The 11,409-nt window shown below is 43.9% G+C and overlaps 1 protein-coding gene and 1 long non-coding RNA gene across 4 annotated transcripts in view; both read left to right on the forward strand.

The window, feature by feature from the left end:
• The window catches only part of DCX (doublecortin), a 161,240-nt gene that overhangs the window by 58,074 nt on the left and 91,757 nt on the right, over window positions 1-11,409 (forward strand). The window lies entirely within an intron of this gene.
• The window catches only part of LOC109300728, an 11,962-nt gene continuing 9,781 nt past the window's right edge, over window positions 9,229-11,409 (forward strand). The window contains exon 1 of the long non-coding RNA XR_002098311.1: window positions 9,229-9,239. This is a non-coding gene — a long non-coding RNA (uncharacterized LOC109300728). The remainder of the gene's footprint in view (window positions 9,240-11,409) is intronic.

Here is an 11,409-nt window from a genome sequence, read left to right on the forward strand (position 1 = left end):
TGGAGGGGCACCGACAAGGCCGGGGGTGTTGTGGAGGGTGGGGGGCATTTCATTTTAGTAATGGATTGGGGGGTGAAATTTTTTTATCAGAGAATTTGTGATTTATTTTTTTTAATCAGGGAAAACCAGGATCCCTGCTGATTATTACATCTATCCATGCAGCTGCACAAGGGACATATTTGACCTGTGCTTTGTTTTTACTTAAAGATTCTTTCAGTTTTTCCGGGTTTTTTTCATTTTCAGCCTGTATTTGAAGTCTCCCGCCTACATATGTTCTTAATTTTGCTAACTTGATCCAAATTTTCTGCCACAACTGGCATGATCCCTTATAAAATCCTGCACCATGAATCCTGACCCTCCCACTAGATACTAGAAAGAGGTTTTGAATGCATAATTATGAGAAACAGTGGTTTATTTCCTGAAAAAGATACTCATGCAAAGCCCCAAGCTCCTCAAAGCTGAAATGGTGACAAGAATCCTGACAGTCCTGCAATTTAAGTGTCATCACAGCAATGTTGCTTCCTCTGTTGTGAAAAGATAGGAATGTACAAAGAGAAATCATCCCTAATGAGTCCATATTCTGTAACTTAATGAAGGGAAATGATTATTTATTTTATTTAGAAGCCTTTCCACATTGCTTGTCAGCAGAGTCATCGAGTACTGTGGAAATGAAGGCATTAGCAGCAAAATACAGTGGCCTACAAATAATTACTTGTAATGGATGGCTAACACCCAGCAAGATGAAGAATAGCCATTTGGGGTAGGAGAGGGTGTGTATGAAAAAATACAATATAACATCAGTGGAATTAGGTTTTTGGCTTTTTGCAAACATAAAATGAAGATTCCTCTCTGTGGAGGAATATTTCCATTTCCCTTGAAACTGCTCTGTAAGCATCTTGTGTTTATTAAGCAGCTTATTTATTTTTAGCTTAGTTTTGCTCATATTTCTACTGCCCTGTGCCTTGTGTGAGTAGATTCATGCAGTGTCTGTGCTGGGAGCATACCACCTCTTGACGGGAACACTGTAACTCCTAAGTGGTGGGACTTCAAAGAGCTGACTGTACATGAGCCACGATGGAGAGTATCAAAGCAACAGAAATTTAGCTCCTACACTCGCACAGTCATCTAGGAAATGACAGGGGACAAAGAAAATAATGTACCACAGTGAAAGATAATGGGTCAAATTCTACTCTCAATTAGATGGCTGCAACTTCTATTGAGTGTATGTGTCTAAAAGTGAGGCAGGACCCTGAAAGCTCTGATCCAGTGTCCATGATGGCACAGAGGGAGCAACCTACTCAATCTAATTTAACATTGATTGACATGGCTAATAGAAAAGATTTACTGTCTTTTATTTTAAACTGTTATATTTCTTGGATATAGTGACAAGCCTGGTTTTGCTACACTTGGGTTGATGTGTTCACATAAGCAGGGGGTAGGTATTGGCTGGAGTGAGTAATTGTTGCGGAATCCAGTTCCATGGGGCCCCCTCTATATGTTACAGGTATTGCACAATTAACTGATTGATTGCACAGTTAGTTACCCTGGGGCCAGCTACATGTGAAAAGTAGCCATCGCATGATAAGTGGCTCCAACCAGCTATAAAGTTAAGACTTCAAAAACGTGTACTAATTTCATAGGTGGTTGCTACTGAGTTTTAATTTGCATGTGTAGCAGGGTCTCCCCTGCAATTAACTCCCCTGTGTCAAGTGACAGGGCTCCCAGCTGCAGGGGTGCACTGTGCCCAGCGTGAAACCCTTGAGCTCTGGGGATTGCAGCTGCCATGATCCCCAAGGGTTGTGGAGTGTACCTCATGCAGTCAGGACCAAGGGTCCCCACAGCTGATATGAGGCACAGCCAAAACTGGGAGCTCTGTCAGCTGTGTGTGCCTGCTTCTTGCCCGCTCAGGGGGAGCCCAGGATCGGGCTTCCCAAAACACTGGCAATAAGGCACAATTGTTGTGCTCTAAACAAGTTTCCACATCAACATTACCTTTCATTTTATTTTTAAATAGTTAAAAAGATCAAAGGCAAAATAAAGTGGTTTGATTTGGCTTATATGAACTGTTTCAATGTGAAACATTTTTCTCCAAATACTTGATTCATGAACACTTATTTTAAAATTGTTTTTGTTTTAAACCCATGCATTTTTTTGTTTAATTGTCAACCACCAGAAAAATTGTGAGCTTTTGCCTACCACTAATCAGGACCCAATTGTGCTAGTATTGAACAAATAGTAAATGAAATTCCTATGGCAAAAAAGCAGAAATAAATGCTGTCTTGCATCTTTAAAAGACATGACTGATTTAATAAATGATGTTAGGTTCTGGGTTTTTTTCCATATCTCCTGGATTCTTCTGCCATAATCAATTATTATAGGGCAATGGAATAATTGTCTAGCTGTATTAAACTGCAGTAATCTGTATTTTACAATGATCCTGGAATTTTCAGGATCATTTTAAGCATGGAGGTAAAGGGGACATCCATGCATTCTTCACTGACTTTTATCTATAGAAGACTCTAAGCACTTCTGTTCCTTCCAAGTGTTAGCTGTCTCACCAGATCAATTATACATATTCATATGTCAGGCCATTGAGGTGACATTCACCAGAGAATTTCCAGCCTTGATAAAATGTTCCCCTCCAGCAATCTTTGCCTCAACACGAATTTGATACAACAGGTGATAGGTGAAGTTCATTGTACTTTTTGCAAAGCGGTTGCGAATGTGGACAAGAGCAGCTCACCCCTACTATCTAAAAAAGGAGCATTTGTCATTTTTTTCATACGGCTTGTACTGAGGGTGGGCACAGGCAAATCAAATGGAGAAAGAAATATATGGTGAAGAATGAATGGGTGAGGAGCAGGTGACTGATGAGGATTCCTGGCTCATAACCAAAAAGGCAATTGAGAATGCAGATGAAACCAGTACGGTTGCAGTAGTGGTGAGGAAACAGATGTGGCTAATCCAGCTGTAGTGGAGAAAACAACGTATTCGATCAGTTTGGGATCTGCTGCTCTGGATTTCATTTGACAGTTGGAAATATTCAAATCAGTCACACAATTTTGGTACTCAGCTGTCATTACAGGTAGTGGGCCAAATTCTCCACTGTCTCAGAATAGTTCTGCTGGCTTCAATAATGCACTTATGTAGATGTGATCAGGAACTGACATTGGACCAAAATACACAAATGCATTTGCTCCAGTGGTCTGTGAGGAATACTCAAGAAGGTGGCAAAATAGTCCCACCCTGTACCTAGCAGTGTCTGCCTCACTGTAAGATGAGAGGAGTAAAAGAATTCCCTCCAGAGGCCTGGGGGTAATTAGCTTATGCTTGGCTAATGCCAAAGAGCCAGATTTATTTGCATTATAGCATTATATTAGCTTGCATTGCTACAAGTGTCTCAGCGGTCCAAGTCTAGCCCTTTGAAGATTTCACAAGTTGGCTATATCTTGGGGAGAGGGATGTGGAATGTATGTCTTCTTCTTTGTCTTAGTTTCCTTGAGTCCCTCAAATTCCTTCTTTTTTTTTTCATTTGATAGCACAGAGAAAACATGGGTACCTAATCCTATTATTTTAAAAATGTGCTCCTCTCCTCTTAATTCCTTCTGTAGTTTAATAGTGAGGATTTATTGAGCCCTGCATGAGTCTTCCAGTCTGATTGAAAGAAAAGTTTCAGCTCCTAAGCACAAGCAAAACCATTGTTCTTTGCAAATTCATCTTTGCCTCATAGCATTTCCCCTGTGGTAAATCATTATGTATAGGGACAGATATTACACATAAATCAGTATAAGTGATCAGAAACTGTCTCAAATCTGTAACAGAACAGAAGTTCAGTGCATATAAACTGCTTTCAAAATGGCCAAAACTGGCTGTCAGCCAGCCCTTACTGCTCCAGCTAGGGAACAGAGGGGCAGGACCAACCGTGCTCTCTGGATCAGACAGCAGAGCCCAACCCAGGGCTGGAAAGCATGCTGGGATGCCGGGGGACTATGATTTAACTTGAACCAGGAAGGGGTCTGGGCCAGAAGTTTCATAAACCGTTTTGACCTAAATCAGTTAAGTCTGAAACTACATTCAACCAGGTTTATCTTAACCAGTTTCAGCCATTTTGTAACTGGCTTATGTGCACTGAATGTCTGTTCTGTTATAGGTTTAAACCAGTTTCTGATCACTTAAACGGGTTTATGTGCAACTTCTGTTCCTACCCTAAAACAAATCTAATCAATTAGTCCTCAAGTACTCTCTGAGGATTTTATTATATGATACAGTGGATAAGTTAACTTCTCATAAATGTATCCCTAAATGTGTGTGGTGAAAATATTCAAAGAGCCACAATTAAATTCTCAAACTTGCCTGTTTCCATTATCGTAGGTCATAAAAATTAGGGAGGCAGAGATCTATGAGATCCTGGACTTCTTCGTCTGCGTGATGCTGTATGTGATTTAATTTGCATTTTTTAATTATTTCTGAAAATATGCCTACTTCATGCTCAAGGCACACTTACAAGTGTGTATTAAACTCCCATACGACCCAAGCACATATTAAAACCCTTATAGCTGACAAGTGTCCTCTTGCTCCCACTCAGCCCAGAAGGTAAAAATATGCTAAATTTCGATTCCATTTACTCTGGCAAATAAAGTGAAGTGAAGCAACTCCTTTCTTGTAGGGTTCTTTAGTTCACAGGATTATAAGAATTCAGATCAAAGTTAGTGATGATGACTTGTCTATTTAAAACCAAACTGCATAAGTTCCTTCCTCCCCTGTTTCCACTCTTTGCCAATTATATTAATGCCAGAATTTCCATGGAAAGCTTATATAAAACTCCCAGTTAACTTTGGTGCTTTGGATGAGGCCTGTGTAATGATAACTAGTATCCTTCCCCTTCTCCTTCTCAGACCTGTGGCTTGGTAACAAAATTTTTGCTGCAATTTTTTAAGAAAATCCTTCCTGTAGGAGGTATTTGGTGCTGAGTTGTGTTTCATTTCTGCTCCAGAGAACTATGTTCCTGAGAGTTTGTTCTGACACTTTTATATACAGTACTAGTGTTCCTGGTTCTGGATGATCATTGTCACTTTTTACTTCTTTCTACTTTATTTTTACCATTCTTGTTCCATGAGGAACATTTGTTCGTGGAATTTAAAGGAGCCTTAAAAACAGCGGTACTAGTCTTATCATAGGGAAGCCTCAGTGCTTTAATTCCTCCATTTATTCATACTATAAGAGTAAGCTGGGTAACAGGAGGTAGTATAGGAGGCAGCACACCTCTTCTTCCCTCAGTGTGTCTGGGGAGAGAACATTTCACACTTCAGCTAGGGACAGACATTACACATAAACTGGTTTAAGTGATCAGAAACTGGTTTAAACCTGTAACAGAACAGATATTCAGTGAACATAAACCAGTTTGAAAATGGCTGAAACCAGTTTGAGATAAACCTGGTTGAATGTAGTATGAGACTTAACTGATTTGGGTCAAACCGGTTGATGCAATGTCTGTCCCAGACTCTTTGCTGGTTTAAGTTAAATCAGATTCCCCCAGCATCCCAGCATGCTCTCTGGGCTGGGTGGGGCTCTCTGCTCCACAGCATGGCTCGCCCCTCCCCTCTGCTCCCTGGCTGCAGCTCTGGCAGAGACCTGCAGGCACAGCAGGGTCTGCTGACTTACTCCTGCTCCCCTCCCTCCCCTCTCACCACTCGCTGCTTAAGCAGAGATTCTTTCCTCCTCTCTCACACAACACACACCATAGCCAGCATGTAGTATGCTAGCTAATGCTGTGTAAGGCAGATAGGACAGTGTCTGCTTAGGGCTTTTTGGAGCTAAACAACAGCTTAGCTGGTAATGTCCCTGCATTCCTTTGTTTGGAAAAGACAGACAGGGTTCGTTGGGTAAATCTGATATCTTTTATTAGACCAACTAAGTAGTTGGAAAAATGTTTCTTAGCAAGCTTTTGGGTTTAAAAACCCTTTGTCAGGTTGAGGAAGCATTTGCAGTTGGTGCGTGCTCTTCCTGGATGGAATGAATAGTAAAGAAGCCAGAGGCTGATACGCATTTTCCCTTGGAAAAAGCTATTCAAGAAGAGCTTGTAATGAGTGAGGCTTTATTTTCTGATGGGGGGGCTGACTGCTGATAACAGAGCTGATAAATGCTTTGTTATCGAGGGGGAGACCCCTTCCTAATCACAGTGGCCTGACCACGCCCCCCTCAGCTCAGCCCTGCTCTAGTGCCCCCCAGCTTTTAGCCTGAGCCACTGCAGGCATGTGCCTGCATTTCTGGGATGTCTGGTTACAAAACTGATTTAGTCTAGGCAAGTTAGACTGGACTTCAGATTGAATCAATTCAGACTTAGGCTTTTTGAATGTCTGTCCCTAGCCTTCATGACCCACCCAGCTAGGGCTGGCAAGAAAGGACAGAAACTCTAGCACTATATGCTGTGATGTATGAATGTATATAGACTCTTGCCCGGTTCCCATCATCTCAGACTTTAAACAGCCCTCTCGATTACAAGACAAAGGTATAATCAATAGGGTGAACCCTCTTGGCCCCGCTGAAGTCCAATTGGAGTTTTGCCATTCACATGAATGGTTCCAGGATTTCATCATTCATTCCCTCTCATGCCTTCTCCTTCCAGTCAGCAAGGGCTCAACCCTTTTACTGCCCTATTTTTGTTTTACTATTGTGGGCTGGTTAAAGGCATAAGAAGTGTGTTTTGTTTTGAGGATGGAGAGATTCAGAGCCCTCTTCATCTCTTCCAAGCATAGTGCCAGATTCCCACTGGCCCCACTGAGAGTTTTGAAGATCAGCTTAGTGCCCCGGATCAAACCTCTCCCTTTATAGTTGTGTGGACTCTCTATAACAGGATATCTGAAGCTAACAGTGTAAGGCCAGGTCACTCTGTGTTTCAGAGGATTTCCATCAGCAGACCTGTTCTTAGTGTCTACACCTGCTTATTCTGGGAACTTACTTTTCACTTTAGAATTAATTCATTTTACTATTCATTTCTTCTTGAGATGGGTAAAAATCAGTAGCAAGGAGATTTTGGTATTTGTCTGGCGGTTTTTGATGATCTGTGTATTGTAAGAAAAAAGAAATAGAAAAATAGGTATGTACTGATGCCAGATGCTTTTTTGCATTTGTAGAACATAGGAAATGTTTTGATATAAAGGTATTTCATGAGCAGTTGTTCTAAGCAGTGATCTGGTTGGCACTGATTTATTTCAAATGGGAAACTAATTTAAAATGAAGGCAAATGACATGTCGGAAAAGCAGGCAAATTTAATCCAGAAAACCTGCTGAAGAGTTTTTAGCAGAGGGAATTAGTACTCATTTGCAGCAGCCAAATTGGCATGAGAGGCTGAGTCCTTCCAGTCGTCCAGGTCTGTGATCTGTTGTCTGAAGGGCAATGAAAACAATAAGCTATATTGGCTCTGCAGGAATAATTATGCAGCCAGTCTGCCTGCAGGGCAGTGGGGGAGTGCACGACTCTAGTATCCTCCATTGCGCTTCCCTGCCCTCACCATCTGCTGTGTGCTGTTGATCTGACATTCAATCTGCAGGCTGGGGTCTGCAGGCCTGGTTCCACTTTTGCCTGAAGACATCACTTCCTGGTGGTGAATTTTAATATTCAGGGTTCCGTGAAGATACCTAGGCTCCCTTACAGGCATCAGTTATTAAAGTGTGTCAAAATAAAGGCAGGGAGGATTAGGTGATGTCATTTATTTGGACTTTCACAAAGTCTTTGACACAGCTCTTCACAAGAGACTCTTATGGAGGTTACAGAGAAAGGCTGTGCGAAACAGCTATGTTTCACTTCGGATTTCGCTGTTTCGGAGACAGTGATTCATTTCAGTGTTTCGGATCACTGTTCCATTTAGATTTGGCTGAATTTGTGTCAGAGTTTCAACGCTGTTTTGGTGCTGATTCAGAGATTTGGATTGGCCAGGGAGAGGCAGGCATAGCCAGGAGGCTGCACATTCTCCTGTGGCTCCTCCGGCTGTGCCTGCCTCTCCCTGGGCGGTGGGGAGCTGTGGAAGAAGCCCCCATGGCTGCCCTACCTGACCTCATTCCCTGCCCAGCCCCAGCCTCCCAGCACTTAAAAAAAGCCCTGCACTCGCCAGCTGCAGCAGTGGCAATCAGGGCCTCTGGGGGCTCATGGCAGAGCCCCCCTGTGCAGCATGGAGCAGTGGGGATCACCTGTGCAGCAGCTGTCGCATGGTGGTCGGCAGGGCACCACGTGCTGTCTGGGAGCTGGGGCTGTGCTTGGCGCAGGCTGTATTGAGCAGACTCGCGTGCACAGATCCAGGGGCCCGCACCCCATGGGAGGGCTGCAGGGCTGTGTCAGACTCCTCCTGGGGGCGTGCGAGCCCCCAGATCTGCGTGCAGGATGACAGCAGGCTACTCTTCTTTCCCCAGAGCAGTGGGATTGGAAGGGACCTCAGGGACAGAGCACAGACACTAGCCAGCTACAGATGTCAATATCAGATCAATCCTTCTGCCCCCTCTTCCCCCTCCCTCTTCTTAGTTTCTGTTTCCCTGCAAGCCTGGCTCCGAAGCTTTTTGGATGGTTAGGTTTCATTTCAGAGCCTTCCATTTTGTTTTGGATTCAGTGTTTTGACCCGTTTCGGCTTCAAAACACTGAATCCAAAATGAAATGGCTCCCAAAATTTTGCACAGCCCTATTAAATAGCCAAGAGGTGAGAAATAAAATATGATTTGGAAAATTGCAAAGATATGGGTAACAAAGAACAGAAATACTTGGGTACTCTTCATCCTGGCCAAATTATTCATAGGTTCATAAATTGTTCGAGGCTGGAAGAGACCTCACAGATCATCAGGTCCAGCCCCACTGCTCAAGACAGGAAGACAACTGGGATCAGGTGACCCCAGTGAGGTGACTGTCCAGTCTCCTCTTGAAAACCACTAGGGTAGGTGATTTCACCACCTGTGGAGGGAGTTTATTCCACAATCTGGACACCTGGCTATGAAGGAGTTTTTCCTGGTATTAAGCCTGAAGCGGCCTTCCAGGAGTTTGTATCCACTGGTCCTGGTCTTCCCCAGGAGTTCCCTAGTGAACAGTTGCTCACCAAGCCCCTAATGCACTCTGATATAGCAGTATGCTGCTATCAAGTCCTCTCTCAACCTTCTCTTCTTTAGGCTAAAGAAACCCAGGTCCCTCAGCCTTTCCTCATATGGCTTACCTTGCAAGTCCCTGATCAGACGGGTGGCTCTTTTCTGGACCCTCTCAAGTTTCTCCACGTCCATATTCATAGATTCATAGACATTAGGGCTGGAAGGGACCTCAGAAGATCATTGAGTCCAGCCCCCCGCCCAAAGGGCAGGAAGTCAATATTGAAGTGTGGCGCCCAGAACTGGACGTAGTACTCTAACTGTGGTCTCACCAATGCTGAGTACAGCGAGAGTATCACTTCCTTAGTTGATTGTAGTATGCCTCAAGGTTCCACACTAGGACTAATGTTGTTAATTAACCTTATCAGTTATCAGGATAAGGGAGTGACATGAAGGGGAACATTTGAAGATTATGTGATTTAGGTATATCAGGTCTGAAGAAGACTGCAGGGAATTTCAGAAGGACCTAATCAGGCTAGGTGAGTACTAGGGCTATGCGAATCTTTGGCCCCGATTTGTTTTGGTGGAGATTTGGGCTGATTCAGAGGCCAAATCTCCAATTCCAAATCAAATCAGGAGACCCTTTCATCTCTCTGAATCAATTCGGAAAGATTCAGTGATTTGCACATAGACACAGCTTTAAATGTTTTTTATATACACCTCAAGGTAGCAGGTGGCTCATGAATGCTGCAATGCTGGGGCAGATGGAGTGTCCCACAGGAGCATGGGGGCTCACCAGCACATTCAGCAGCAGACCCAGAACTGGACCAGAAGCACTTCTGGTTCACTTCCAGGTCTGACGAAGAGCACGCTGAGGGGCCCCTCTGCACCCCTGGCTCAGCAACTGGCACCTCCTGGCTTTGGAGGGGCACCCGGGGTCCTCCTGCAGCTGATCGCTGAGCCAGGGGTGGTCTGGGGCACCCCCCCAGTGTGCTCCCTGGTGGACTCAAAAGTGGACCAGAAGTACTTCCGGTCCACCTCCAGGTTCACGGCCAAGCATGCAGGGGGCCGCCCTGTGGGATATTCCATCCACTCCAGCATTGCAGCAATCATAAGCTGCACCTGGTACCTTGAGGTATGTAGAAAAAATATTTAAAGCTGTGTCTATGGCCAAATTGCTGATTTTTTTTTTTTTTTTTTCTGAATCGGCATCAAATCTTCAGATTCGGATTCAGCTGAATTGAATTGGGGACAGTGATCCGAATCAACTAATTGAATCACTGTCCCCAATTTGGGCTGAATCCGAATCAAATACAGCCCATTTCACACACACCTAGTGAGTACATAGATGCACTTCAAAAAGAGAGGGAGATGAGCTTGGAAATGTTACTTTGGACATCTTATTCCATAATTATCTACTCTATAGTTTCTGCATCTCCTTCCAAAGCAGCAGGTACTGAAGGTCTTAGAGATTGGTCCCTCTAGTGCAATATTCTACCAGGTACTGGTAGTTCCTTGGTTTCCTATTTTAGGTTATTCCTATTTTTTTCCTATCCCTTTGTTTCCAAATGTTTATTTGTTGTTAATACTGAATTGGTGAGAAAATGAAGCTGACTGTGAATTAAGGTGTGCAGTATCAGATGGTTTAAGCCTGTCTTAAACATCCTTCTCTGTGGCAGTTACATATTGAGGTATTTTGAATGCCACTCCACTCTCTGTTCCCCATGAGGTCCCCAGAATTTTCTCTTGTAAGGCCTGATCCTGATCCCATCAAAGTTTAATGGATTTGGCTAGGACCTTTGGTGCTGCGCAGAAATATCTCGAGCACAAGCTTTTCCCCATAACAATTAAATAATTGCAATTGTAACTGTAACCCTAGAGGGACACAGAGCAAATCACTGAAGTCAAGGGGAATTTTGCCATTGATTTCACACCTATCATAGAATCATAGAATCACAGAAGTCAGGTCAGAAGGGACCTTGTAGATCTTCAAGTCCAACCCCCCGCCTGGGCGGGAGAAAAAACTGGACTCAAATGACTCCAGCCAGGTAGGCATCAAGCCTCTTCTTAAAGACCCCCAGGGTAGAAGCCAGCACCACTTCCCTAGGAAGTTGGTTCCAGCTCCTAGCCGCCCTGACTGTGAAGTAGTTCTTGCGGATGTCTAATCTAAACCTACTCTCCAATAATTTGTGTCCATTATTCCTTGTCATGCCAGGGGGCGCTAGAGGAAACAGTGTCTCCCCCAAACCCTTCTGGTCCCCCCTAGTGAGTTTATAGACAGTCACCAGGTCCCCCCTCAGCCTTCTCTTGTGAAGGCTGAACAGGTTTAGGTCCCACAGTCTTTCAGCG

This window comes from Gavialis gangeticus, unplaced genomic scaffold, assembly GCF_001723915.1.
Source record: "Gavialis gangeticus isolate Ggan-Ray unplaced genomic scaffold, GavGan_comp1, whole genome shotgun sequence".
NCBI lineage: Eukaryota > Metazoa > Chordata > Crocodylia > Gavialidae > Gavialis > Gavialis gangeticus.